Source organism: Primulina tabacum, chromosome 16 (genome assembly GCF_025594145.1).
Source record: "Primulina tabacum isolate GXHZ01 chromosome 16, ASM2559414v2, whole genome shotgun sequence".
In the NCBI taxonomy this organism is placed as follows: domain Eukaryota; kingdom Viridiplantae; phylum Streptophyta; class Magnoliopsida; order Lamiales; family Gesneriaceae; genus Primulina; species Primulina tabacum.
Window position 1 is genome coordinate 37,399,075 of NC_134565.1, and position 5,810 is coordinate 37,404,884.

Sequence of the window (5,810 nt, forward strand, 5' to 3'; positions counted from 1 at the left end):
GCACTTTACCTTAGAGTTAGGTCCTTCCCTCCCTAGGCACATTTCCACACTTGCTCGCTCGGATACATCCGGGCTTCCCTACCTGAGATATAGATCTTCTTAGCTGTTTGCAGCCCTTCCCTTCACTTGGATCCATTTCTTATGTCTTTCTATATGTATATGTATATTTTTTCTATGCAGGTACTGTTATTTCGGGGGTTTCTTTATTTCCCCGTTTTGCTAGTCTTGTGTGAGTGGGCCCAGACACTTGCACCCTCCTTGTTTTGCTCCATTGGGTTGGGGTGGGTCCCAGCACTTGCCTCGTTGGTGCTTTTCTATGGACTACCCCTGTTATCTGGCGGGCGTTCTCTGCAGGCTTCTCCTTGTCCGCCGACTTCTATTCTTATGTTTTGCCGAGTGATATGGAGTTTCTGGATATTTTCTCTCAGTGGTTTATCTGGCCTAGAGTTCCATTCATTCACGTGACTCATGATGTGACTTTCCAGCTGTTTATTTTTTTGATTGCGGGATCCTATGCAGCTGCCCGTTCTTGGATTAGGATGTACTTTTCAGATTGGCATTACATCGACAGACGGCTCAGAGATGGGTACCATAGATGGTCTTTTGCACCTACTTCTGAGCTGGATCACTACTGTTTAGATATGTTTCGATTTGTTTACATGTATTTAGCGCTGATCACTTGTGTTTATTTGTATTATGCATTTTACTTAGGGATTAGTTTTTGGCTTGTGTATTTGCCACCCTAGGTTTCTGTTTTTTCTATTTGTATGACTAGCCTTTTGAGAGGTGTTGATTTTATCCTCCTCTCTTTAGGTTTTATCTTGTATTTTATGTTTGATGATATATACAGGTAGGGGTCTGCCTAACCCCCCCGCTTCCGGCGGTGTTTATTTCAAAAAAAAAAAAAAAAAAAAAAAAAAAAACCCTAAACCCTAAACCCTAAACCCTAAACCAACCAAACCCCATTTTGCCCCAAAATTTTTTCTCTCATTTGTGAATAGTGTCAAAAAAACCCCAATTTCGCCCTAAAAATCGCCCCCATGTCGGCGCCGGTTTCCGGCCGGCCACCGGTACGATCAGGTGCGCCTCGGCGAGACGAGGCTGCTGTCCGAATTTCAGGTCCAACGGAGGTCGTTTCTCCGGCCAAATCGACGGTCAAAGCTCCGGAAATTGCGCAGATTCCGTCGCCCGGAATCACACCTGTCTTCGGTCATCGTCCGGCGACGATTGTTACACCATTCGAATCGTCTCCTCCAGTCGATCCTCTGGTCCAAAAATCAGCCCAAACGGAGTTCATTTGCATCCCGAAATCGTCCGGCGATGTTCCGTCAGTACTGTTCACCGCGACGCCGAATGTTTCGTCTCCGATTACGGCCAGCTCCGGTCTTGGTTCTCCGATCAAGACCCCGATCCGGAATGCCCAGGACCAGGCGCGTCCATTGGTATCTTCAATTGCTTCGTCGGCGTCCGGTGGCGGCGGGAATTTCAGATCTACGAATTTCAGCCCCAAGTTATATATGCGTTGGCTTCAAAACTCAATTACTCCGGATCGGTTGCTGATTTTTGCAATTCCTCTCTACTACAAACTCATCAAGCCATGGGTAAGATTTCTATGCCTTCAATTTCGGAAAATTCATCGCTGATCGGAAACGCCCAAAATCAAGTGTTTGGTTCGTCTCCGGCGAACGTTTCCGGTCAATTGCCTCCGTTTCAGCCCGGTTCTTCACCTTTGGTCACCGGTTCCGTGACCCCCTCGTCGTCGCCGGTGGTTGGTGGTGCTCCGGTGGTTGTCTCGCCGTCGCCGGTTTTTGCCGGTCAACCGATGGTCAACTCTTCGGTTTCTTTTGCAAATGCAATTCCGGCTTCTGTTTCCGCTTCCTCAGCAACTCCCTTGGCTTCTTTTAGGGATGTTACTGCTCCTTCTCCAGCCCGACAGAGTTTTGCCGGGTTTGGTGGTTTGGTGGGCGAGATTCCTGAACCGGCCGTTGTTGATGGTATACCGGGTATTCTATTCCCGGATCAGGTTATTTCTTCTCTGTCAGTGCCTTTTAAATTTGCGTTGATTGGCCGTGTTACAGGGAACCGGGGTGTTACACCCAATAGTGATATCTTGGCTGCTTTTTCTCGTTTTGGCTTTTTGGCCTCATTTACATTGAAATTTCTTCCCCGAGGATTTCTGGTTCTTATTTTCTCTAGCGAGGAAGATTATTTGAAGTTCTGGCCTCAGGACTTAGTTTCTATTGGGTCAGTGTCGATACGCTTTTTCAAATGGACACCGGAGTTTAAATTTGAGGCTGAGTCTTCGATTGCTCCGGTTTGGGTTCGTATTCCTGATCTACCGTTGCATTTATATGACAAGAAGTGTCTTTATCAGATTGGTAAGCTCTTAGGAAACCCTGTTATGGTGGATGAGATCACCGCTGATGGTTCTCGGGGATCTTTTGCCCGTATTTGTGTTGAGATTGATGTGTTGCTTCCTCGTCTGGATGAGATCTGGGTCGGGTGGGGCAGCCACCGGCAGACTTTGGGGGTGGTTTATGAAAAAGTCCCCTATTTTTGCACGGATTGTAAGATGCTAGGTCATTCAGTGCAGCGTTGTTCTCGTTCTGGTTATAAGGCTCTTGGTGGCCGTTCTTTTGCTCAGGGGCAGCGGTCTCCTTCTTCGGGTCAGCCTCAAGGTTTTCCGCCTGGCTCGGTTCCTTCTAGTGGTCCTGGTTCTGGGAGTACTGAGCCAGGATGGGTTCAGCAGAGACGTAGGCGCCGCCAGGTTTCTAGTCAGGTTACTCCACAGTCTCCTATTTCGAGTAATCAGTTTGCGGTTCTTCACTCCATTTCAGGAGATTCCTTTCCAGGTGGTAATTCTGGTGTTGGTTCATCTTCCTGCCCATCGTCTTCTTCTCATGTTTTAGAGGCTATTGTTGAGGATGTTCCATTGGTGCCTCAGGTTGTTGTGGCTCCGATGCAGTCTCCTCCTGCTATACCTGTGGTTGTTACATCAGTTATTGCAGGTGATGCTCAGGGGTCTGGTTCTGGAGCGAGCTCTTCTCTGGTGGATGTTGTTCCAGTGGTAACAGACCCGATGATTGTTTCCACTGTTCCGGCACAGATGGTTGTTCCTACAGTTTCTGGTCCCATTACTTCGCTACACATCGACCTTGGGAATGGTTCTCGAGTGGCTGATTTGGATCTTCCTCCTACTACTTCCTGTCAGTCCTTGCCATTACCAGGTCGCACGCGCTCACAGCAGCGTCGGTTTTACAGATCTCAGAAGAGTCAGGCGGGGTTACCCTATGGGCGACCGCCTAATTCAGGTTGACATGATTTTCTGATGGGCGTTCACTGCAGAGTTCTCCTTGCCCATCAGTGTTATTAGTTTGTCTGATGTATTCCGGGGCGCCCGATGTTTTTATTTTCTGTGTTTTGCTTTATTATGGGTTGCCCTGTTGTAGTATGTCGTTATTTTTTTTATGATGTTATGCTTCTGTAGCCTTTTTCTGCGGAGGTCTTGGCCTAGTCCCCCTCCCATCAGGCTTTCTTTGTACTGCGCTTTTGTTGTATATAAATAAAAAATTTCCCTAAAAAAAAAAAAAAAAAAACCCTAAACCCTAAACCCTAAACCCTAAACCCTAAACCTTAAAAAATTTCCCTAAAAAAAAAAAAAAAAAAAAAAAACCCTAAACCCTAAACCCTAAACCCTAAACCCTAAACCGTCTGGGCTCCAGGGGGCCATGTGAGGGAGTTTCTCCCTTTCATTATTTTGTGGTTTCTCTGGACGGCTCGGAATGATGCGAAGCACCGCTTGCTCTCCATTTCTGGAGAGACGGTGAAGTTCCAGATCTTGTCTTACCTGCGCCTCGCCCATTCTGCGCGTACTGTCAAACCCAAGCATTGGGTGGGTTATTTCCAGGTGGCGCGTTCGCTAGGGATTTCGGTTTGCTTTCACAGATATCATCGGACGGCGATTGTTCGTTGGCTTCGGCCGCCGTTCGGGTTGTTTTAAGCTTAATGTGGATGGGAGTTCGAGAGGGAATCCTGGGGATTCTTTGGTTGGTGGCGTCGTTCGTGATCATTCTGGGCGGGTCTTGCTTTCGTTCAGTGAGTTCATTGGAGCTGGTCTACTATCCGGGCGGAACTCTGGGCGGTCTGGAGGGGTCTTATCCTTTGTTCTGATCTTTCTCTTTTCCCTCTTTGGATTGAGGTTGATTCCCAGATTTCTATTCAGATCCTCCGATCTCGTCAGTGTTGTTGGGGGTTGGATCACATTATGTCTAGGATTTTGGTTCTCTTGAGGGGGCGTATGGTTCATATCTCGCACATATACAGGGAGGGTAATTCGGTGGCGGATGCTTTGGCGGCTAGGGCTCATGACCTTAGGCAGTTTACCTTAGAGTTAGGTCCTTCCTTACCAAGACACATCTCCATCCTTGCCCGTTCTGATCATTCAGGGCTTCCATACCTCAGATCCAGATATTCTTAGCCATTTGTAGCCCCTTCTTCCTTTTGGCTCTCTTTCTTTATCTATATATATGTATATTTTTTCTTGCAGGTCTTTTGTGCTTGGAGGTTGTTTTTTATATCACATTTGAGCGGTGCAAGTTGGCTCAGACACTTGCACTCTTCATATTTTGTTCCTTTGGATTTGGGTGGGTCCCAGCACTTTCTCCGTCGGTGCTTTTCTTTGGACCATTCCTGTTATTCGGCTGGCGCTCACTGCAGACTTCTACTTGACCGCCGCTTTCTTACTTTTATGCTCTCTTGTCGATTGTTATGGTGGCTCTGGATGATATATTTCGGTGGTCTCTTTAGCCCGGAGCCTCATTCATCTCGGGAGTTATATGGTTTCTACTTCTGCTCCGTGCATTGGTGGCTCTGGACGTTCACTATTGGTTGCCTCTTATTTCAGAGTTACAGTCATGCTTGGATTTCTGATTTTATGAGCTCCGTCAGTTGTCCCCCTCTCCTTGGGTCTTTGAGATTTTCTGACTTGAGCTGGATTACGGTCCTCCTTTTGTGTTTCGACCATTTTTGCACAGTATCTTTCCAGCTGCATATTATTTTGACGGCCAGATCGTGTATAGCTGCCCGTTCTTGGATTAGGATGTATTTTCAGATTGGCATTACATCGACAGACGGCTCAGAGATGGGTACCATCGATGGTCTTTTGCACCTACTTCTGAGCTGGATCACTACTGTTTAGATATGTTTCGCTTTGTTTTCATATATTTAGCGCTGATCATTTGTGTTTATTTGTATTATGCATTTTACTTAGGGATTAGTTTTTGGCTTGTGTATTTGCCACCCTAGGTTTCTGTTTTCTATTTGTATGACTAGCCTTTTGAGAGGTGTTGATTTTATCCTCCTCTCTTTGGGTTTTATCTTGTATTTTGTGTTTGATGATATACAGGTAGGGGTCTGCCTAACCCCCCGCTTCCGGCGGTGTTTATTATTAAAAAAAAAAAAAAAAAAAAAACCCTAAACCCTAAACCCTAAACCCTAAACCTAAACCTAAACCTAAACCCTAAACCCTAACCTAAACCTAAACCTAAACCCAAACCTAAACCCTAAACCCTAAACCCTAAACCCTAAACCCTAAACCCTAAACCAACCATTTGCCCCCAAAAAAATTTTCTCTGAAAAAACACACAGTAAAAGGTGAGAAAACACACACTAAACCCGTCACTATTCACGCCCTACCCACCGCCATGCCACCGCCGCCGGATCCCGGCCGGCCAACCACCCCATCTGAACCGCCACCTCACGACGACCCTCCCTACCAAATTTCAGCTCAAATGGAGTCCGATACCCACTCA